The following is a 24,737-nucleotide window of genomic DNA, read 5'->3' on the forward strand; positions in this document are numbered from 1 at the left end:
AGTATGCTTGGTTAAGCTGATTCCTATTATGTTGACTTGTCAGGGACCAATAATTAAAGCTGAAGAGGGATGCTCATTAGTGTCTACAAAATGATTCAAAGAGTAAAAAGGAAGAGTCCTTCAGGCACACCTGCTGCAAACTGACACTGCATGGCGGGGTGAAGCCAACCGACCAGCTTGTTTATCTGATGTGTTAGTGGTACAGCTATAACAATGAGTAACTAAATTAAGAGTTGGAAGTACATGCCCTTTGAATCAAGCTACAAAACTCTATTTGATTTCTACCTTTTAAGGCTTTCGCCTTACACTATAGTGTCTCTGCAGAGCTGAATTTTTAGCATCTATTGTGTAGGCTGTACAGTAGTATCTGTTCAAATGTTTTTCTCCTCAATCCTTGAGTAATCATTGTGGTCATTTTAGCTGGAAGCATCATAATATTAGTAATCTATCTGTTTCTTTGAACTCTCAAGGGTCTGCTTGGATAACCTCTAGGAGTTAACAGTGCTTTTGATGATCAATGCCTTTATTAGCATACATTTTTCATGCTTGCTCTTTATTTTTTTTTTTCAAATTCACACCACCTATGCTATTGACCGTAATACATTAATTTCTGTGAAAAACCAAACAGGAAAACGCTCAGTACAGCGCTTACTTGAAATGATAGTGCTTATCAGACCAGGGAAACAGTATTTGCATAGTGATGCTATGTTATTACTTAAAAGTAATAACCTCAAATTTATATGGAATTGGGAGCTTTTGGGGGCTTGAGGTCTGATGCTGTTGCAGGCTTTCTTCTTCCACAATATGAATAACATGAGAAACTCAGTTTTCATCGGCACTCAGAGTAATAAAACAAACCCACACAACTTCAAAATGTAGAAAAAAAGTACTTTAACAAAGACAAACCCTGTGAAACTGGTTATGAAAGCTCAATCTATAACGGAAAACTGAGGATGTGGCAAGTTTCTTGATGAATAATTTGTTTTTGTTCTTTCAGGTTATCTGTAAATGATTTTTATCACACATTTTAACATAAGTTGTTTTGATAAATTCAGCTATTCGGCTAGAAACCCGTGTATTGGGTGATCCCCTCTACTTACGCCCTATGTTTTCCGACTGGGTCAAGGCAACACTTCCCTGCTGCACAGAAGTCCTGCTCACTGTAGCCATCTCCAAAATCTTTGTGCTATGACACTTTATTAGGGAAGGTTAGCACAGAATGGGATTGTCCAGAGTCAGGTGATAACTGTGCAACAATCTTCAGTCATTAAAATTGTTCATCTTGACTCCCATGTCTCTGTTGCATTGGCTTACAGCACAGCCTCAAAAATGTCTATCAGCACCCTTCATCCTGGAAAGTTGTTGCCGATCACAGATATTGGGGGATAACAGAGAAGTATTTTAACAGACAGGCACTTTTATCAAAAAACCTTTTCTAGTATGTGTCCTAGAAACTTACAGAAATTAGGAGGACTGCTCCTGAAGTTTGTTACTCCTAAGAGCCCATTGATTTGAGCCTGAGGTCTGCTGGGGTGTGGAACAGTCTGCATGGGCAACACAGTTTTCTTGCCTCTGGGAACCATTTCCCTTCAATGGCTTCTTTCTATAATCTTTTTTTTTTTTTTTTTTTTTTTTTTTTCCCTTGCTAAAAAATGGTCTGATTTAATTTGGATATCCAAACACAGTGAAAAACTCGTGAGGAGCTAAGGCATGGGCTGAAACTACTGTACAGGAATTTTTCAGAGTCTGCCTCCATCATATGTAATACTGCCTTGATAACTGTTAAACCATAAATTTAAAGCTTAAAACTGGGGAGAAATACTCTTCAAACTGCCCATTAAGTCAAAAGTAAAACATGTAGGAATCCTGAGCATTGCCATTTGTAAGCTGCAGGGTCTGCTATAAGGAAAAAATGTATGTTCTTCCTTTTTGCACGTTCCTTGTCATCTGTCTGAGCTATAAATTGGAGTACCATTGAATCAATTTTTAATAATCTTATTAATCAGCATAGTCTGTATTAATACGGCACTTCAGTAGTTCAGTGCCACTTGTCAGTAATTTGGCAGACTGAATTTTGCATCAGCAACAAAAAAGTTGTGATCTTTAATAAGAATGGAGATGAACAATCAAGTAATCAAATTTCAAAGGTAATTTGAAAGGATCAGACTCCAAAATGTAAATATCATTACGATGTCTCCAGTCATTTTTGACTTGAGATCTCCAGACTACAGAAAGGCTTGTGACTTTTGGACCTGGATATAACATTTTGTTTCAGATTCCCCATTTTGTTTCTAATAAGATAAGCTGTCTTGGGAAATGAGTCATTACTTCTGGGTTGCTCATTTGGCAGTTCAGTGCAGTGAGCTGCTCCCATAGTCAACACAATAAAAAAAAGATATTCCATACTTCTCAAAGACTTCATGGTAGCTAACTTGAAGAACTGTGTTTTATGTTAAGCATGTAAGCCAGTGCCCATGTGAGAATAAAGACATTCCTTAAGTAGTGTTTTTCTTCAAATTGGTTTACTGAAGCATATGTTAATGCAAAGATTGTAAGTGATCCTTAGGCTTGAATATTGTAAAACTCTTGTGATTAAATTTTCCAGGGGTCAGGATACGGCCAGCAGTGTTCTGCTGTAAAGTGTTGGGAGTACCTCTGAAATCTGGGATGTGAGAAGGGCCACTGGCACGGGGTCTGTGATGCAAACATCTAGTAGCATCTTAGCCAAATTCTGTTAACAGCTCAAAAACATCCAGTAGAAAATCTGAAAGGAAATGTCTCAATTTTTTCTTAAAGCTGGATGAAGAATAAGCATAAAAGGATTTTCATCACTGTTGTTTTCTCATGAAAATGATAAAACATCTATGCAGAGGGCTTTCAAAGTCACAGCACAGCTGTAGCTGTCTAAAACCAAAACCTTTGTGAATTCACGATTGTTTCTGTTCCATACAGGAATAAAAGCTAAAGACTTACCTTTATTTATTTATTGTGAAAAAAAAACACTCTCTGGATAACTGAAGTACTTGGACATTCATCTGGACTGTAGGGAGTCACAGAGTGTGCAAGAGCAAGGATCCAGACCTCAGTCAGCTGCAGCTGAAGACATCTCCTTCAGCAGGGAGCCGCCTGGTTCTCTCGCAGTAGAAGCTACATCCTGACCCTAAAGAATGTAGTCCCGGAGCTGGTGCATTTTCATGGAAAGCTTTAATTACTGTGAATCAGCATTTTCTGATCACAAACTGTATTTTGGAAAAGTCGAGTCTACCTCAGTTTTTAATAATGGTCCAGTGGAAGGGAAAGAAGGTTAGAAAGGGATGCTGGTTAAGCTACCCAAAGACTGATCATAACTCCCCATGCCCTGGAACTGAGGAAATCCAAGTGTCCTGCATGCCTGGCTGATCCATCATTGGCAGGGATGTGGCATGTGTGGTGGAAATTCACCTTTCTGCATTAGCACACATACATCCATCCCAGCGATCACAGCAATATACAAGGTGTCATCTTTAACCATCGCTGTATTAGGAGGTAGACGATTTGTGTCTTTGGGAGAGAACGATAAATACTTTGAGTTTTGCATGTTAGAGGAAGAATAGGTGGAAAGTATGTGGAGAAAGAAACTTGAAGTGGTGTGAATTACACTGATATTTAGCAGCCAAATAAAACAGTTGTAGGTATCTGAATGAGTTTTAAACAATGTGAATTAAGAGAAATGATTGAATTAAAAATATTGAGATGTTGTGGGGGAAGAGCTGAAAGCAGCTAAGCAGCGCTTCGGTATGGATGGCAAGGTACAGAAAGCCCTACCAGCTGACTTCACGGCCCGGCACTAGGTGGCGGGAAGAATAGGGGGCACTGCCCGCGGTGATGGAACGAAGCAGACAGGTCTGGGAGACGGGGCTAATTGAATCAAATTGATTTGTACCAGCTAACAAGCTAGACCAGTTATTCTGAACTGAAACAAAGGAGTAAAACAGGGAAATAAAAGAGAGAAACAAATAACTTACGGCACGCATTCAGAGTAGAAGATTGTAAGTAGGTAGGTAGATTTTTCAGGGTGGGATGAGTGAACATAAGTTGTATCTGAATCAGTTTTTTATTCATTAGCTTGTTCTATCCTATTGCATTCCTAGTGCACAAGGCAATCACAATGGAAGGGATTAAGGTCACTGACCTTAATTTAGGTTAAGTCTGAAAAAAATCTTGAACATGTGTTCCTAGGGCAGAGTTTACTTGACTGAGAAATTTCCTTGTTAATGGATTTTTGAGGGGGGTGGGGATGATCATAATTTATGAACTACCACTTTTTAAATATTTGCCTTTTCTGTCTTGTCTACAGAGGAGCAACATTAGCTTTTGCAGTTGCTTTATTTATCAGTCATGTCTCACAGTCTTTGCCCTGGAGACTATAACAAGCCTGGATAGAGATACTATCCTTGTTCTTTTCTCTACAGTAACTGCTCAGTCCATTTAAAGATAATAGGCCATGCCCAGCATGACCAATAAAAAAGGAAAACGATATTTATCTTGCTGGCTTTCCCTGATAGCATTTAGGACCATGCTCTCTGCTTGATCCATGGGCTCAACTTCATAAGCAGTCTAAGGGGAGTAAAACATTCAACAACACCTTGGTAACACAAAGATCCATTGTCATTTGTGCTCAGTGGTCCCAGCCTTTCTCTAGAAACTGCTTCCAGTTGTCTTACTTAGCAGTGTAAAAATAATCCAGCTTTCTCTGCAGCCCTTTTACAGTAGAAAATGACTGTAATGGAAATAAATTGAAATGCAATTAACCTTCTCTACAATATGGCCTCCTGAGTTTGATCACAAATGGATTGAAATCCAAATCCAGACCTGGCCCTGTTCCACTGCATCATGTTTTGTTAGCTAGAAAGCTACTAACGTTTCTAATAATAAATAAATAAGTAAATAAAATGAAGGGACAAGCAGGAAGGAGCCACAGAATTATTCAGTGAGTCAAATGTCTTAGAGCGAGGAGCAGAAATTTAGAGTGTTATGTGCTTATCTTAACAACAAGGAAACTGAAAGCTGAATTGATTAATAACATTAAAGTGTCTTCATGGGAAGAAAATACTGGGTAGTAATAGCCACCACCCTCCACTGCTGGTTCTGAAAGTAAAGAAAAAAGCCAATAGTGTTGAAAGTCAAAATTAAATGCATTCAAACACGAAGTAAGGGATATGTTTCAGTAGTGATGACTGGTGCCCATTGAAAAAAGCACTGTTGGAGTGGGAAGGCGGGTGTCCATTTTTTGATACTTGAGATCAAGACTGAATGCCTTTCTGCAAGAGTTCTGACAAATGCAAGGTATTGGACTCACTACAGAGATAATTGCCTGAAATGTAATCCCTCACTTTATACAGCAATCTAGACTAAATGATCTGATATTTTCAGGGCTTTAAGTTTATGGAGTTAAGCCCATTCTGTCCTCTGGCCCAGTTTTGTGGATGTCAGAATCAGGATAAATTAGATTTATGCTCACCTGCAACAAAACTGAATCCGGCCCTCTGAGTTCAGATTACTATGTATACTGTACACAATATTACAATTGTTTGTAGGAAATAAATCTCAGAAGTTCATATGTGTATAAACAAAATACTCTAATTGAAACCATCACTGAATGCCCAAGATTATAAACAAAAGATACATTGTGTTGGTTTTGCATAAAATGAATTGTAAGGTAAGAGGAATAATTGTTGTGTCGTATCACTGCTAATGAAGAACCTGTTGTTTTGTATTTTTAAGCAGTGACTTTAGATCAGAAACACACAAGTTAGATCTTAATGGGGAAGTAATCTGACTTTGAGTTTGGATAACACTTTTTAAGGAACCTTTTTTTTTTTTCCTTTCTTTCTTTTTCTGGTAGTGATGAGACTGTGTTAGGTGCTGTACAGCCATAAAAAAAAAAAGCTGGGTCCTGCCCATTTAGTATCTGATTTGCTTCAGTTTTATTGCCCATTGTTGGCATTATATCAAACATTTCCTTAGTAGGCCCCAGCACTTATATGAAGCTGTGCCAAGGTTATTCTGTATGTAATCCAGAAAGCCTTTTTCTGCTGCAGGGAAATCACCGAGTTAAGGGAATGATTATTCCATTGTGTTCTGTTGTTGTTAGTTTTTCTTCAACAGATTTGAATTACCCTATCTTAGCTTTATTAATATTGTTGTCTGTTGTACCTCATAATCAGAGCAGCACAGCAAACAGCTCATTCAGCCTTCGGGAAAATTTCAAATGCAGCATGTAAATAGATGCGGGTGATAAAAAGGGAAAGAGAAGAGAGTTGTACCGAGGCTGGTTGGCGAAATGGGAGATCAAAAATAAGGTGAAGAAGGTTGTAGACGAGAGTCAGCAAGGACAGTAAAATGTAAGAGGAACCCAATAGCTATGACACATTCAGACTAGATCCAGGAAAGACCAAGAGAGGGGAGAGGAAGAGAGAAGGGAGAAAAGTGGAACAGCAAAGTGAATTATCGAATGCATTGAATATACAACGTTAAATATAACTGAAAGAGAGCTTGAAAGAACATTGTAAATGCAAAGCACATTTATGTTGCACACTGCAATAGATTTACTTTGGAGATGTGTTTGGAATATATACCAACATCTGTTTTCTTCAGTTTTCTATGGATTTAGTTTTGTTGTTGTTTATGTTCTACTGGATGATTAAATTAGTCTTTGGATCAATAGCTACATCTTTTACTGGGCAAAGCTACCTTTTCAATATGCCAGTATTCTGGAAATAAAGCTCGTAAAATCACATTCCTCAAGATGGGTAAATGGGAACTTCCAGTGGCATAGTTATTCCTGTTCTGCAAATGAGCCTGTAAAATCCTACAGTTTTATGAGACCTTAGGTCTTGCTGGAAGAACTGAATACATAATTTAAAAAAGAGAAAGCTTTGATTTTTAATTGTCATTATTGAAAATAGCAGTTATGATGGAAAGCAATGTAAAAGGAAAATTCACTGTTGTTTTACTGAGTGACAGGTGACAGGTGACAGTAGGTGATGTAGCTCTGCTGAAGTCAGTGAAGCCCTTACCTCCAGAGGTTCAAAAATCTCATCTGTAGACTGCCTTGGTGAATTGGGCCACGCATCTAGATCCAGTTTGTTTATGAGACTTAGATTTGTAACAAACAGATAAAAAAATAAATATTGTGATTTAGAGAATGTGTTGCAAAATGTGATAGATATCGGAACAGTTACCTGAAGAAAAAGAAAAAAGGGAAAGGAAGAGGAAGACAAAGAGAAAAAGACAAAGAGCATGTGTTTTCCCCACAATGAAATTGAATTAGATTGCTTGAAAAATCAGAAATATACCTAGCTACAGCAACAGCATGAATCTAACCTTATTTCTGACTCAGATCTATGAAAGGAGTGATTTTCAGGTCAGGTAGCAAAGCTGCTGTTGTTCATTAGTCTGAATGCCAAGTTCCCCTTGAGTATCTCACTGCTCCAAAGTAAACGTGGAAACATTGCAGAAAACAGAATTTGGACCAGTATATCAGTTGTCCTGCTTATTTCAATGGACAGTAATGAATTCTATAGCCTGAAATAATAACACTGCTATTCATCACCTACATTAGTGCATTTGAAAAACTGTACATTTCCAGGTGGAATGCACTGAAATTATTACAAGCCTAATTTTAGGATTAAGAGCTTCACCCTCTTTCAGTCTCCACTTGAATGTCACCTAAGGGAGCTGCAATTGGCATTTTCTTGCAGTCACTCTGCCTTTAACATTTCCAAAAAAAATGTGCAGAAGATTTTCTGCTACACAGAACTGCTTCACTGCAGAGAATAACAGCATTGCAATTAGTGACTGGCAAACGTGACAGTCTTCAGCTGGGTTTGGAGCAGTACCCCAAAGCTGAGATGCTTCCCTAAGCTACCCAGAGCTCTCTTGAATTTGCAGAATGTGCCAGAAATAACCACAAGAACAAGCTTTCCTACCGGGTATCAGAGCTGCTCCTTATGACCACAAGTTAGAACCAGAAATTAGAGAGAGAGACAGAGATATTAGGAACAACCCTTTAAAATATCTGCTTCTTTCTGAACCTCGACTAAAAGTTCATTTTAGGTTTAGTTCCAGTTTTGGTTGAAATTTAAGTTGACTTTTTTAATCCAAAAGACTTTGACGACCGTAGAGTATAACTGAATTAAATTCCAGGTCAGATTACTTGGTGTCATTTACCGTGCATGTGTTTTTGATGGATTTTACTTAGAAAAGCACTGTATGTCCTTTTTCTAACATCATCTAATCCACATAGCATCCCTGTGGGGCTGATAAGTAATATCCTCACTTTACAGTCGGAGATAGGAAGGTAGTGTGATTTGCCAAACTACGCAGGATGCATTCAGTATCAGAACTGGCAGTAATACTTCAGAGTTTCTAGTCGCTTATCCTACTCCTGAAAATGTATAGGATATTCATTCTGTATGTAATCTACACTTTGATTCAATAAATCTTTCTTCTTGTGTGTAAATCTCATTTGTTTCTATCTAGGGGTTGCATATGACAGATCCAGAAGTTTTTCTTACTTTAAGCTGTGTATAAACATAAATCAATGATCAAATGCAGGTTTAAAAGAAAAAAATAAAAAAGCTTATTTCAAAGAAATATCAAAGTCATAGGAAATTTGCTTTGGAATGAAATGACCCGGGGTTATGTAGGCTGATGAACTACTACAAGTTGTTCATCATATTGCCAGCTGATATTCCCGGTTTTAGTACCTTGCTATCCCCCTTTGTATCTTCCCCTAAAGACACTGAAAAATAACATATTTCTCTAAATAGCATGCATACCATTTTCCTTACAGTAGTTTATTTTCTTCCTGTCATTGAAACAGAAACACAGTGCTTCTTTCGAACTTTTAGCAATAAAGTTCATGTTTGAATTGCTTTGTTTTCTTTAAAAAACAAAACCAAAAACTTGATATTTGGATATATTTGACAGCCTAAATTGTGATATCACCCAGAATAGGAATAACGAACCCCAGCAGGTTCTCAAGCAAGTAGACTCAATTTTGCTCTTAGCCCTTACAGAGGGTACCCCTGTACATGAGGTAGCTCTAACAAAGTTATAAACAGCTTCTGTTTTTCCTAGTTGATGCAGTGTATGAGCATAATTACATGTTGTCATGGCTATTTAACTTGTGGTGGAATGGGCCACCTGCTCTCCTCTAGTTTTCCATGACACTGGAGCCACCTGAAGAAGCTCCCATCCCAACCACTCACTGCTCCTCCCATGCCACGTCCCTCTTTGTCCTCCACTGTGGTTTTTGAGGCTTTGTTGTGAATCGGATCCCTGAAATGATCTGGGTGAAAAATAAACCTCCCCCTAATCTGCCTCTTCCTTTCTGCCTCCTAACAGCAATCCTTTGCCTATTCTGAAGGCAGATCATGTTGGTGAGCCACGTGTGGCACCGCTCCAGCATCCAATGGTCATTGCTGGGGGACAGCAGACTTGGAGGGTAGGGAACAGGATGCTGAGAGGTCCGTACGTCAAGGAGGGAAGTTGTACTTTTTGAGCTATTTTCATCTACTACAGGAAAAAATGAAGTATGTCTGGAGCTTCAGGATGTATTTCAAAGTGATTCAAATCCAGTTTGAATTTTTACAGTTTTGAGGTAGAGTACCCCACAAATTTTCCTTTGTAGCTTTAAGTCTTACCAGCCCTGATCCAGCACAACTCAAAACAGTAAAATTCTTCCACTAACAAAATCCTACGAAGATAAACCCTGAGCTGATAGAGCGATATGTACAGATGCTAGCTGCAAGCAAGTGGCTACAGCCACTGACTTCTTGTGGTTGCAGTTAGGTATGCATTCAGGTACATAACTGATTTATTGGCTTTATGACTTTTCGCTTTTTTTCCAAAACTCAGTGTGACTTTTGTTTTATGGAGCTATATTGTAAATACTAAGAATATTTCCTACCGCTGGCATTTGTGGCAAGTCTAATTTTAGGCCTTGACCACTTAACTACTATCTTAATGGCTTTCCTTTTAATAGAACATAGAAGCAGCATGGGCTTTATGTGTTGCATCATCAAAGCACTCCACCTTTGGACAGAAACAATGGCTAGTGAGCAATAGACCAAATGCATCCCTCTGATAGTCCATCTGCTGAATTCCCCGGCAAGGAGGAATTTCATCAGCTATAGGTAAACAATGCTTTAAGAAAAGAAGCCTTTTCTTTTTGACTAATGCCGGCCTGATCAATAGGCTTTTGAAGTAAATGAAAAAAATTTACATTGCTTTTAATAGATGTGATGTCAAGCCCTAACCAAATGTGCTCCTTTCTCTGGTAATACCTTGATCTTTTGCGTTGCGCCAAAAAAAAACCAGAAAAAATTACCATCCAACTAGTTAGTGTAGAGTCAAAATATTTTAAATCAGGTCATACAGCTTGGTTACAGAAACAAGTTGTGTTCCAGTTAGGGATCAGGAGTTTCATTTTATTTAATAATGGCTGCCTCTTTTAAAAATCACAAATAATGATAGTGATTAGTTAACAGTAGCAAATAAAACGTGCATTTAAAATTAACCTGACAGGGCATTTTTATGTCATCCTGACTGATGTGTACAGTCCATTCTTTTAAAAATTCAAGGAAGCTTATTTGAATTGTAAATGGGCAACACATTCATGCTGAAGTCTCATTGTGCGATAGTGTGACAAATTACAAATGGAATATTGGCTGGGCTTCCATTTCTTGCATTTCTTTTCTAGTTTCTGCCGCTATTATCATTAATCTGTTTTACAGAAGCTCTATAGCGGATGGTTCTGGACATGGAAAGTACATTAAGTTTCATTGTTGGCTATAGCAGGACTCTGTGTGGCTTCGGTGACCTGTGACTTCTCCCATTGGTTGTAATTCAGTACAGTTGCTACTAGTTTTGTGTCCTGCTGTGTGTGGACTTAAGAGATTCTGGCATACTTTATGCCTGACAGCTCATTTCATAAGTATTGGATTACGGAGCTTTTGCTAAATTGTGTTAAGAATATCTTAAGAAATGGTGCTGGAATGTGGTCATGTTAAAAAAAAATAAAAATACAAGAATACAAGTAAAACTTAAAGATCCTGTTATCAGAAGTATTCACCCAGTGCCTTTTAAAGCACTGGGTGAACTTGCAAAAAATGTTGGAGATGATTAACCATAGTGATTTAATGTGCTGCAAGGCATTGTTTAACTCCTTTGCAATTTCAGATTTAATGTTTTATACAATGGGAAAGAAATGGCAAGTTACTCTAGCGTGGCTTTGTTTCCTGCAAACACCCAGGCGCAGCAGTGAGGGTGTCACCTGCTTGCATTGATTGTGCTGGTGCAGGGACCAGGCAGCAGGGATAAGAGGGTATGTGGTGGTGCAGGGAGTGAGAGAGAGAAAAAAAGAAGGTAATTTTGAAAGGATATTAAAAGAGACCAAGCTGATAGCAGCTCTTTCTGCTGTCTTTCTCATCCTGCCCTTCATATTAGCTTATTCTACTTCTGTCCTCTTAAGGATGATCTCCTACTATCAGACATTTCCTACTACAGCTTAAATTGACAAATTTATGCCAACTCACTGCAGATTTGCAATATGCTCTGTGAATCATGAAGGAAATAAGCTTCTGGCTATTTCTGGCTTAAATTTCTTCTGTTGCATGTGCTTCTTTTGGTATCCCTGACTTCTTTTATGATTCACTTGCATTTTGCAAGGTGATCAACCCCAATGTTCTGCACCTTTGTTTGTATATTATATCAGGCTTCTGGTTTGGGATTTGTGGACTATTAAATTTATGCTGTAGTTTTGCATTTAAGCAAAGATGCCTTTTTTGGTCTTTTTTTTTGGTTATATAACAATATGTTCAATGAAAATTGCCATGGCCTTGGAGGCTTGCTAATTTATACAAGCTGAGGAACTGGCCTAGCACAACCCAGTGTAGCATAATTTGCAGACAATCAGTGTTTAGTAGTTATTTTCCTTTGACTAGGCTGTCTCTTGAAATTTCGGCAGGTTTGCTTGTCACTGTTCCAAGGTTTCTACCGTTTTGGTTTTCTTTCCTACCATGCTTATTGAACAAAGACAAGGAAGTATCTAATAGATTAAAGTGAAGTCTAGTAACATGGTTCAGCGGACTAATACTTTAATCTGCGAGACCCTAAGATCAAGTGGACTCGATTTCAAGTCCTGCCACTATTAATTTAACCATTAGGAGCGTTGCAGGTACTGAGAATCTGCAGGTGTTTGTTGTTGGGGAAACAACTTGTACCTTCTCCCTCCCGTAATGCAGTCTTTAATGCAAAAAGACACCTTCCCAATTTAAGGCATGCTCACTAAAACAACCCTGCCCCATTGGATCATGATGTTGATCTTTTCTAGTGCTTCAGGAGATCTAATTTTGCAGCCAGAGCGAGGATGATGATACAGTTAGTACAATGAATTTATAATTTTGATATTTGCAATGGGATCCACTTATGTTTATGGTGTTCACTAAATGTTCACTTTAAGAGAGTCTCTTGGCTCACCTTTTTAAATGAACTTACATAAGAATTGCTTCAGAACTAACTGACTAATCAGATTTGCAGCATGCCAGATGGTCAAAAAGCAGATTCGTAAAAGGTTATGGATAGACATAGAGTGGGTTAAAACTGGCAACGTAAACATAAGAAATACTAATGTGGCTATAGGTACTTCTTCCATGAATTCCTTTGAATTTGTGCTTGCTGTACCCTACGACTTATTTATTTAAATAACTTTTTGTCTTATTAGTGACAGAAGCATGTGAATACGTAAGCACAAGCACATGTGTATGTATTTTAAAAAAAACAACATGCATTTAAATATCATGGGCTTGAATCTGTTGCTTTTGTGTGTCATGTCTATGTTAACATGAACACTGATGTGTCTTCTGCATGTCTACATAGCATGTGTGCACTGTAAGATAATTGCATGAAGTCTGTACATTTGCTTTTGATGGATTTTTTTCTGAGGCCTTTCCAAGGCTTCCCAAATAATTATCTGGCTATTCACAATTCATGTTCATGAGCAGATGCAATAATACTTATCTGTTTAATAATATACAATATTATTTCCCTTGGGGAAAAAGATATATTTGAAATACTTTGAAAAGAAATAAACAACAAGGCTTGTAATTAAGTGTTGCTATTTTAAGTGGAATTGGTTTCAACCATCAGCAGTCTGTCCTCCTCAGCCTTTAGGAGGCTGCTGCACATGATGAAAAGTTTAACTTGTCAAGTATAAATTTAGATGTAGAGTCCGGAATATCAAACTCCATGAGTGATAATTATCAGCACCTGGAAATAATTTGTACCAGAGAGTTAAGAAATGAGTTTTCCCTTTCTGCAGATAGGGAGTTTTTAACCTCCCAATCACTGGAATGCTCCCTGGAGCTTACAGCGACATGGCTTGTGGTTCATTCCCACTAGTAAACATGGCACCAAGCAATTAGATTGTCATTAGAAGATGAACATTAGCTTTGTAAAATAGGATTAAGAATAAGCTGAGAACAAATGATCAGCTAATGTATGCAGTTTGTAAGGAGCACTGTACACGCAGGCTCCAGTGCAGAGCCCATTGAAGGCGAAGGAATGTGTTCCATGGGGTTTCAATAGCCGCTGGCTCAGCCACACATTCCAGTTTTCCTTTAATTTTATAGCATTCATCTTTGAGAACCAGGGAAACTTTATAATTGGATAAAAGTTGCTCCTCCTCCAAAGTGCAGAATAGTAGGATGTTGTGCTGGAAAGCCTACAAAGACAAGAATTAATTTATTCTTCTGACCTGTAGGCAGACTGCCCCCAAAACACACTCTTCCAAGATCACTCTTCTTGTTCCTTCTTATCTATGTGCAGATACCATCTAAACAATTCCTCCAGTATCTACAAGGATACATCATTATTGCCTAGTTAAATATAAATTTTCCCTACTGTTTTAAGATTAGTGTAGGCAAGACAAGACATTACCAGAACAAAGTATGCATGTACATTTTCTTGGTGAGGATAGCAACATTGCAACATATGCAGACAAGAAATACCCTATTCAGAGAAGTTTGATTTTAAAATTTCAGAAAGCAGAGTTAACTTCTGTAGTACTGGGAAATGGGGCAAAAATATAATAAAGATTCACATATACATAATCCAGGTAAGTAAAATGTTTAGATATTGTAGTATTACATAATATCTCTAGATTTCTACCAAGTGCAAGAAGTAACATGTTAATAACATTTGTTAATTATTTAATGACATTTTAAGTCTATTGTGATCAACAAAAAGGTTCCAGGACGAGATGCAAATATATATATATATCAAATGTGTATATATATATATACATACATATATATATGTATACACATACATACATATATATATATATGGCCTAGAATTTCTAAGAAAATGGAAGTAAGTAGCAAGAGAAACAAATACTTAGAAATAAAATATAATCTATCTCTAGAAGAATGCTTGTCGGTACTTGGTTGAAGGTAAATAAATTAATTCAATATTTCATTCTCTGAGAATGATGAGTTACGCAGAGTAACTAAATTATGGGCTTTTAATTGTTACTTTCTTTAGTCTATTATATGAACATTTCATATAATTATGTTTATTAGATAGTATAGATTTAGCTTAATCTAGGAAGTATATAATGGAAATATAATTATAGACAAGAAAAATGGGAATTAAACTTATGTAATTTTCTTTTATTGTACTAAATGTTTCTGCAATTAAACTCTACTGAAATTATTCGAGTTTAGAATTTCATCAGTTGTAATGGGTCTGAGTTATTAAACATCTGCCGGATTAGGACCATCAGATATAATTTTAGAATCAGAGCCATAAACTTCAGAGGAACTACTCATTTAAATACAGTTATTCGTATGCTAAAGTATTTGCATGAACAGACGTTATAGAAAACCTGTTAATTTGGATACCTGAGTTTCAGAAGCACTCAGTACTACAATCATGTACTCGTAGATACACACTGTATTTTACAGCTCTCATTAAATTGTTACTGGGAAGTAATTGGAAAAAGGTGGCATACAGAAATGACTTTTCTTCCCAAGATGTCTTTTGTCTTTTCATGTGATTCGGTCCGAATTAGTTTGGGATTGTATGGTTTGGACAGTTTCTGAAATATTTCTGTTGTTGATTTGCCAAGCACATCTCTCTCTTTTTTTTTTCTTTTTTTTTTTTCTTCTTTCTTCTTCTTCTTTTTTTTTTTTTTTAAGGGAAAAAAAAAGAGGAAAAAAAGAGGGGGGGTGGGAAGGCATGAATGAGAGATTGAATTTGGGAGTGATCTTTCTCTTGTTACATGATGTGAAGCATGTGTGGGAAATGTTTTCATCTTCAGAAGTCATTTGCCCCATGCAGAGAATGCTTGAAATGAAAATAACTTTCCAAATTAAAATAGAATGTGTAGTTTTTTTTATTTACAGACACACAGAAATAGTCGTTCTTACACACACAGAATAGTACTTAGTAGGGAATGAACTTATTTGATCTTTTATTCTTGACAAATGTCAAATTTATAAGATACTATTTGATAAAACTTAATGTTGAATTACTTTATTTAATCAGAAGCATTTGTGCTTTTATTCCACTTCATGAATTTGTACTTGTTCCCTATCTATGGCTTGCATATTTGATAAACAAACCCAATCTCGCCTCCTTCACTTCCAGTATCATGTTAAAATTTAACAAGGAACTAATTGAGTGGCCCTCTTTCTCCAGCAAATCACAGCTACTGTCTTTTTCAATCACTGTTACTAATTCCATCATGACTTTTTCCTTTTACTTTCATTTTAACTAGGATTTCTTACATCTGGTTGAATATTTGCTTGTGTTATTAGTTGTAAAATAGAGAACCAAATAATTTCAACCAAAGCTTTTAGACTGGTGAATGGGCTTGGGAGCTTGGAGGCTTCACGTGCCCACATCTCCAGGTTGGACTTAGTTGTCTGGTCTTCCAGAATCCCTGAGATGTGTCATGGGACCATTAGTCCCACTGCTTTTGGAAGCTACTTAGTGCCCCTTGAAGTCCACTGACAAACAGCATTCATGGCCATTTTCAGCTATCCCTGCTTTAATTAATCTTGCTGTCATGTCACACCTCCACTTCTGCAATTGATTCTCCGGCTTTTTGCACTGTGGAGAAGCTTGTTTGTATGACTGGCTGGCTGCTTACAGTCACTGTATGCCATTTCCACTGTTCTAAATCCACAAGCTTCCTATCTCCATATGTCCAGGCTCCTAGCTGACTTTGTGGGGGAAAAAAAAAGTTACTTTGATAAATACTGAGTTTAAAAGATAGTGTTCAGTCAAAGAAAATGTTCCTCGATTTACTTACAAACCTGAGTATTTAATGATATGTAAAGAATATTCTCTGTGTTTTACAGTTACTGTATTTAAGCTTTTTCAGGCAAAGTTGTATTTTTTTTTTTCCCAGAGCAAAGCTTAATATCTAAAAAGTAAATACAATGGTATATGTTTATTATCTTGTAACCCTATCAAATCTGGCTGAAGGTTCAGGTTTTCTGTACAGAGCAAGGAGATAACTTCAAAAGCTGGAATAGTTTGTAGTTTGGAGAAGCAGTCAACTGAGAGAACTTAAAGATCAAAGCCAGAATATCTGATTTTAATGATGCAGAACATATGCTTCACCAAAAACCTTTTGGATTAAAAAAAGTTAATGTAATCAAAGAGAACTGCAGTCTTTGTTTGGATCTGAAAGCAGCGTGTTGAAGCACTAAGTACGGTATCTTATAGTGTGGTGTTATTGTACTATGTAAAAAGTGAGTTAAAGCAAAGTTAAGAGACTGGTGAACCTGGCACTAGGAAACTTTTGTTTTGAAGATCTAAAATATTTTTGTTGAAGAGCCCTTAAGAACCTTGAATAGGACTGTTTTGATGAAGAGACTGCGGATGTGGATAGACATAAAAAGCAAGATTGTTCTCTGGGAACTTGATTAGCCTTATTCAATAACCGAGAATCCAGGAAGTTCCTCTGGAGAGTTTTCGATTTACAGTGAATGCAAAAAAGGACCAGATAAAGGAACACAGACATATCTGCAAGAGTGAAAAAATGCCCAAGGGTGGAAAAGTTTCCTTTCATTGCAGTTTGATAAAGAGAGCTAATGTAGTCCCCATGCTTGGACAGAATAGTTGTTGATAAGATCAGATCCATGGATGAAAACAGATATTAACTGAATTATGAGTTTAATGAGAAAAAAAAAATACTGGACAGGGAAGCTGGCTGAGAACTCTGCTTTGCAGTAGCTTCTCAGAGTCTCTTCCAAAGTCCCTTGAAGTCAGTAGAAGCTTTTCCATTGATGGACATGAGTTTGTAGGAGCGCCTGTAGGAAAACACAAAATGCATTTGAAAATGAGGAGCACACCTACAATGATACTTACAATGTTTTTTTTAATATGTGTATGAAACTATATATTTTTATGTAGATATCTACAGTATTGTATTCATATCCTCAGTGTCATTTGGATTGCTACTCTTTAACATACTCTGGAAGTAACAGATTGGTCACATTTGTCACTTGCCAAAAACCAAACAATTCTTACCAATATAACAGTTTACTTTCCTTTTTTTTCCCCATCATGACTGGCATATATTTTTCTGATAGGACTAATTTCTTATTTCTTGTGATATTGCCATTTTATTCTTCCTGGATTTTGCTCTTTCCTGGAAGGTGTTAGGAGAAGAAAGGACTGCTCCCCTTTTCTAAAGCTAATAGAGATAACCCTGATTTTGTTTTCACCCTTTTGTTAAATTTTGATTGAGAGCAGTCCCTTAGTAGTGTAAACAGTCAGAGCTCCGTTTGCCTTGACAGAACTAGGCAGATGTATAGGAGCCAACTCTGAATCTTTTTAATCATGTAAATGGAAGCCATGCTTGTTAGGCTACTGCTGGTTTCCTTTTATGTGATGCTAAACTCATTCTGTAGCTACAGAAGCTCAGCAAGGCCGGTCAGACAGAAAGCTGCTCAGAGTAATTAGAAATATTTAGCACGCTGTTATTGAAGCATTTTGTGGTTGGAAGTTAACTTCGGATAGACCGCAGGAGTATTTCCCCCTCTCTTCTGCGATGTGACTTCCAGGGTTAAGGAGTTCGCGTCCGTGTGCGTGTGGCTGTGCCCAGGGTGAGACAGCGATGCACTCCTGGTCTCGGGCACCACGTACCTCTCAGAGGCAGCCTGGGTTTGCAAGTTGTTCCTCGTAACGGGATACCTTCAGCGTTACACCCCTCCTCCTGCTCTTTGTCGCTGGCGTTTTTGCGACTCAGTGAGATTAACAGGCAGCTGAGAGCAGAGTACCTGATAAATTCCTGGGAAAGCAGTGCATTGTCCTCAGTGGAATATATAGTATATGGCTTTGGACTGCGCCGTGGGTGTATATATAACTCCTGGCAGCCCTGGTTTGAGAGCAGAGCTCTGCTGTGAGGACAGGGTGAACTCCTTCATCTTCATCCCAGAACCGCCTTTAAGCTTCAGATCAGCGGGACTCATAAAGTTGCAGTGCGGATCCGGGCTTCTGAAGGTATTTGTGCTCAGAAAGATCGTTTTGTCTTGCCTCCAGACCCCTGAATAAAGCCCGGTTGCAAGCATCACATCAACCAATACTTCAGACGTTCACTAACCATCACTGGAGTGACAGATCTCAGAGGACTGCTCGGTCATGCCACCATGGCATTGTTGTCACACGCGGGAGCTAAAGCCATCAGCTCACGTACCTTTTCCCCTTGAGTCCTTCTGGCTCAATCTGGAGGCACAGTGACATTCACCAGGCCTTTACAGTCACTTCTTGGTGATGTATAAAAATACCTTGATTGCAGGAGACTGGATACGTGGGTTGCTATCAGTTTTCTGGCGTCCCTCTCCCTTGAGGTTAGAAGTCAGGTTCTCTCTTTCCGAGATGCCCAACAGCTCTTTCTTCAGTTACTCACTAATTGCTGGCCAGCGAGTATATCTGATACATCTGTCTTAAATGAAAGCAAATGTCAGGTTTTTGACAGATAAAATGGGATCTAAAGGGTAGATTTTCAAAAGCACAAGGTAACAGCGTTTTCTAAATGGCGAGTTTAGGTGTGACAGCATCTCAGGTGTCCCTGCGCACAACCCTCCGTGTAGCCCTGAGCAGCGTCACTCTCGCTGGGTCTGGATGGGGGTGGCTGTGCCAGGTAAGCACCAGGAGCTGCAGGCAGGCTCGCTCCTCCTCGGTGCAGCCTCTCGTGCTGCAGCCACCTTTCTCAGGCCATGGTTCTCCATCCTGCAGATTTAAAGCTTTCCCAGTTAGGTCAGCATGAGCCCTGCTGACACTACCCACGCTTTGCATTGTAGCAGAGACCTAAAATACATTTCTGAGTGCGTATCTGATTGCTTTACTCCAAGGGAGCGTACTGAGTATGCAGTATCCTCTTATTTAGCCAGCTGCCTATATTAAAAATGTGATTTAGGTGCAGCGGAAGAAAAAGAGCAAGATCTTACTTGATGAAAAGTAAAGAGGAAATCATAAATGTTAATGAAATTTAACGTTGAATTTGTGAGACTCCTGTTGCTTAAAGGGATGTTGAGGTAGTACATCAGATAAAGATAGTGAAACCAGAAAATTATTGCCAGTAGGAATCAATGCATTGTTTCACTACTGAAACAGCATTTTTCCAGTTCATTAGTTACTTTGTTTAATTTAAAAAATATACAGACACAAGGGTGAATTTATTGCAGTTGCCAGTGAAGCCACACAAGGAGTCCCGTAAGAATGTGAAAAGAGTATATAACAGTGAAACAGCAAAAGCCCAATTAATCAGGGGTTCTTTGCAGATTTTAGACCAAAATTGGCATGCTACCAAACTGCCCTCAGAAGAGGTCTAAAACAGCTCAGGAAATGATTTAATGGGCACCTGGTCACAGATGTGTTCCTGCCAGACATACTGTCTGCAATGGTACATCCCAAAATGGCCCTAGAGGGTCTGAAATGCAAGGGACATACACAAAAGTTATTCTTTTTAGATTTGGAGAGGTAATAAAAATCAAAATAAAAGAAAAAAATCTGCTGTGTAGTCTTCCTAATCTTTAACTTTCCTATTAGTCATGTTGGCAAGCACCTATGTTCTTTGCTGACATTTTGGTCAGTATTTCATCATTTCTCTGATCTTTTTTGTCAGATCAGGCTGTATTTTGTTTATCTTGATGTCCACTTCTTAATTCTTACAGTGACTTCAGATGTTGCAAAACAGGAGGATGTGAAGCTCTTTCCACTGGCTGGAGGCAGTTGCAAGAGCTCAGCTAAGGCAGTCAGAAATCATGGTGCTGTTTGATCCCCGTGATATAAACTGCTAACAGGTTGCCTGGTTTCACTCTGCCTTTTTGGAGGAGTCATGGTTCCACTAAACAATGATTTCATTCTTTGCTTCGTGCTGTTTAATGTAAGGTTGGATGCTAATAAATTTAGCACCAAGTTACTGACTTTGCCCAGATGATGGAAACCTGCCTGGACTGACCAGTAAGGAATGTTACTGGTATTGTTTTTTCTGGCCAGGTTTCAGTAGGAAGGGGGTATGATAAGGTAGCTCTGATTTTCCTGCAAATGTAGAAGATTCTTTCGGCTGTAATTAGATCTAATTGTTTTGATTTTTTGCACATAAATTCAGAGACATATGCAAGGTCTTCAGCATCTCAGAAGCTTTGGCTAATTTGAATTTTATAAAAAGTGGTTAGAAATCTGAATTTTCATGACTATGTAACTTAAGAATGTTCTCATTCAGCTCACTATGAGGTTTCTTTAATGAGATTTCAGTGGTCAGTTTTTCATTTCTGGTAAGAAAACCCTTCAGACTTACGAGAAATATTTTAAGATAAAATATTAAAACCACCTTTTCCTATATTTATTAAACGTTTTAATGCTTAGAAATTTAAATAACTCCTATTTGAATATACTAAAATTGCCATAATTCTGCCTCTACTAAATATTTGTTTAGTATTTAATAAGAATTAATTTGCAGGTCTGAGTATGCTTTCCTATCTGTTTGTTTCTGACACTTCAGCACATTTCAGGTGTGTTACGTAATACTTGATTCTCTTATTAACATTTTTTTCTGCTTTGCTAACACATCTCTTCTTTGTGACAATAATACATGAATGCGAGTCCTGCTTTTTCTCACTTCTGCATCAATACTGTTTTAACAGAAAAAACTGAACGAGGTTCAGCAATAAGCTGCCTTGCATATTTGTCATTAAAACAGTGGGCATCCAGAAATACAAATAACAGTGATTTAAAGATGACCTTTAAGTCTGATCTGGAGAATTGCAGGTAATTTTTTTGTGACACTTGTGACTTCTGTTATGGCAAGCTATAGGAGGCATAGGATTGAGTGTTGTGTCATTCAGATGGAAAAATGAATTTTGGTTTAGCACTATTTAGCATTTCCTCTAAATCTGCACAGTACTTCACATAAAACCCGTGGTAAGCTGGTTGCATGGAAAAGCTCATATAACTGTTTTTTTCTTCTAATATTTTTTGTGAAAGGCAGGTTGAGAAGTGTGAGAAAGAGAGGAAAGCGATATTATAATTTCTTTCTCCCTCTGAACCCTTTATAAATGGTTTCCTGGTAACACAAGCCCTCGGTGCAGCAGATGGATTTTATGAGAATTAATTGCAATAATATTCTATAAAACTGTCCCAAACGCTTTCAGAACCCATTTCCTCCTCTTTATTTTTCTGATGTCTACTACAAGGGCATGTCATAAATAAATATAGCAGAAATATTTCTACGTGTAAGTAATAGAATTGTTTTTACTTTTCACTTTCACAAAGGAATAAGTAAAGGTATTTAAAAGTGGACTTGACTGCAAATACCGTAAGGAGGTTACTGTAGAGGAAAAGGCTGCGTTGCTGCGACAGGATGGGCTACATGACCAGACTGCACTTTCTGGTCTGCCATCTGTGATTCCTTGGGACAGTGAGAAACAGCACTGGGGACAGGGGTGGAAGAAATCACTTAACACATTTTGATATGATTGCATTAAGAGCGAGAATACAGAGTTCCTTTGCTGTTTCCCAGCTGCTGCTCAGGAGGTGCTGGGAGCTGAACGCTTCCTTGCAACATCTCTAGCACTGACTCACAGGAGAGAAATAAACAGAGCACAGTCCAATTTGATGGTCCATGTTTATATTCTGTCTTGGTAGTGAATATCCCATCCAGGAGCCTCAACAACCTAGCAAAACTGGACAGATGGGATCTCAGCTTCAAAATAAGGAAACGGCCAATGGCTGAGATTTTTTTTTAACCTGTGGCTTTTGCTCTTGGGAGCGCTTTTCTCTCCCCTTTATTTTTAGTTTGGTTCAATTTTCTGGAAAGGTGAGAGTTTAGAGCTCCTACTAGCTTCAAGTGTAGTTCAGAATGTTCAGTCTCTTCGAAAAACGATCCTTAAAGCTGTAAATGTTGCGACCAAATGGAAGAATCCAAAAGCAAACCCAACTTCTAAAACATGGTCATCCATATTTACACAGACAGCAGGTCAATGGCACGTACTAGCAACTAACAGAACTTTTATTACTCCTCTCTTTTTGTAGTTTATGCACTGTATTGTCTTCCTTTTGAGCCATGTGAAATTGTTTGTGTAGCAACTCCTGTTTCTGAAATAATAAACTGACACAAACAAGTAGAGCTCTTGGCTTTTCAAAAACATTCAGCACTAGATTGTTTAATATATTATTAATAGAAACAATGTGACATCCCTCTGGTAAATAGGCAGTGTAGACACTTGGCTCCTTCTACTATAATACAGTCTTGGAAAGTGCAAGAGACACCAAAGGATGTGCACTTCAAAGTAAGGTGTGAGACATTTGAATATAATCACAGTTTCAGCAGCAGCCCTGGTGGAAGCAACTCAGGGAGGGAGCATGGTTTTTACTGTCCTGTTCATCTGTCTGGGTTAGGTGGGGTAGCGGGGACAACTTCTGGGATCCATCTGCACTCCAGAGCTGGAGAAGCACTTTGAGAACCTGGAACCAAGAGGTTTTTCACCTCTGTGGTCCTGGAGTGGAGCACATCATCTGGCTGCGCAGTCAGCACAGCCCCAGCAATGGTGCAAAGCAGCGAACACAAACATGAAAAAGGGTTATTGCACAGATGCTGTTTGTAATGCAGCAGGAGGCTGCTAGAAAATCCTTACTCTCCTGGAGACGGCCTCTCTACCTGGAATAAGGGATTTGGTAGCTTGGAAATGTCATGGAGATACCACCGGAGGAGTAGTAGCACAAAAGGAAAAACGTGCTTCTGCAAAAACCATTTTTTTGCTTAAATTCTCAGAAAATGTATACAGAACACGTTTCTTTTCCCCTCCTGCTTCCAAACTTGACTTCAAGAGAGATAATTAAAGATCTTCTGTGAAGTTGCTTCAGGAGATATGAAATTATTGGTGTCTATAAGCAATTTTAAAAACATCTGGATTTAGGCAATTTGTTTATTCTTACTTATTAATAAGGTTAATTATAGCTGTAAGCCACGGAGATCAGTATGTGACTCTCTAAGATTATATTGAATGGTTACAGTAATGTACGTAAAAAGTAGTGCTTAACTGAATTTATTGATTTTTAGTCATTTTTTTGCTCTTGAATTTATGATCTGTTTCATTTTATACCAGCAGGAATTTGAACTTCCAGTTACTGCTGATGCTTCCTGTTCTGACTGGTACATAATTGCCGGTTTCTTCTGTAGCTACATTTTTTTTACCACTTCGTTGTTCAAACCTCTATTGACCGAGCTGGGCACTCAGGGTCCAAGAATGAGACTCAGTACAGACTTGAATCTCATGGTTATCCTGCCAGCTGGAGCCTTCCATAAAACTTCCCAGTCCAAGGCAAAGAGCAGCCAGGACCTTTCCATCCTATAGCCACAAAGGCTCTTGACTTGCTTCTCAGACTCCTCCACCTAGTCTGAAGTGTGATGAGGGTTTCATGTGATTTTGGACACTGGCTTTGCTAAGCTGTGATGTGAGAACACTATCTTATTCTACAGGAGACATTAAAGTCATAAGACTGGTCTGTCCTCATTTCCTTCCCCTGATCTGCTGCGATGAGGAGAAGTGTGATTGGGCTGTGTAGTTAAATTACCAGTGTCTCCCGTGCATGGTTTGAGCTGCATTAGTTTTGCTGTGGGCAGTGGCCATGCACTGGCAGTGAGAAAAGGTGGATTTGCCCTAATGATGTTCAGCAACATAAAAAAAAAAAAAAAAGAATCTACGCATAGGATCAACATAAGTATTAGTACATATGTACATGTACAGGATCCAAATGTGAAAATGCTGCATCTGTAACTATCTGTAATTGTTGAGGCTATTTTGACTATTGAGTTATGCAGATATACCTGCCTCTGCCATTAACTTGTTTTCCAGAGTATGCTGTTCATCTGCTTCAAGCTGTCTAAATGCATACTTGGCTTCATTACTTGCTACTACAAATCAAATAATAAGGGATAAGTGCCTGCATGACACAGACTGACTCACATCCCAGGTACATTTATTTGTTTCTAGCAGTTAGATGGTGCTTTCTGTGTTGGCTTGGTTATTAATAGGGATTTACATAGTCTCTACGTGATTGTTTTGCAGATGCCTTGTTGCCTTTCTCTTTTCTCTTGTTCTTTCTGTCTTTCTGTCTTTTTCTCTTTCTGTCTTTGCTTTCTCAGATTTTTGTGTTTGGGATATTTTTCGTAT

The 24,737-nt window shown here is 38.2% G+C and overlaps 1 protein-coding gene and 1 long non-coding RNA gene across 7 annotated transcripts in view; both read left to right on the forward strand.

Annotated features, from left to right (window-relative positions):
- TRPS1 (transcriptional repressor GATA binding 1) overlaps positions 1-24,737 on the forward strand; it is a 214,470-nt gene that overhangs the window by 98,362 nt on the left and 91,371 nt on the right. The gene's annotated exons all lie outside the window — the stretch shown is intronic.
- LOC310894112 overlaps positions 1-24,737 on the forward strand; it is a 67,626-nt gene that overhangs the window by 34,578 nt on the left and 8,311 nt on the right. The window contains exon 1 of the long non-coding RNA XR_014579567.1: positions 1-24,537. This exon is cut by the window's left edge and continues 34,578 nt beyond it. This is a non-coding gene — a long non-coding RNA (uncharacterized lncRNA). The remainder of the gene's footprint in view (positions 24,538-24,737) is intronic.

The sequence above is a fragment of the Anser anser genome (genome assembly GCF_964211835.1).
Source record: "Anser anser genome assembly, chromosome: 2".
Lineage (NCBI taxonomy): Eukaryota > Metazoa > Chordata > Aves > Anseriformes > Anatidae > Anser > Anser anser.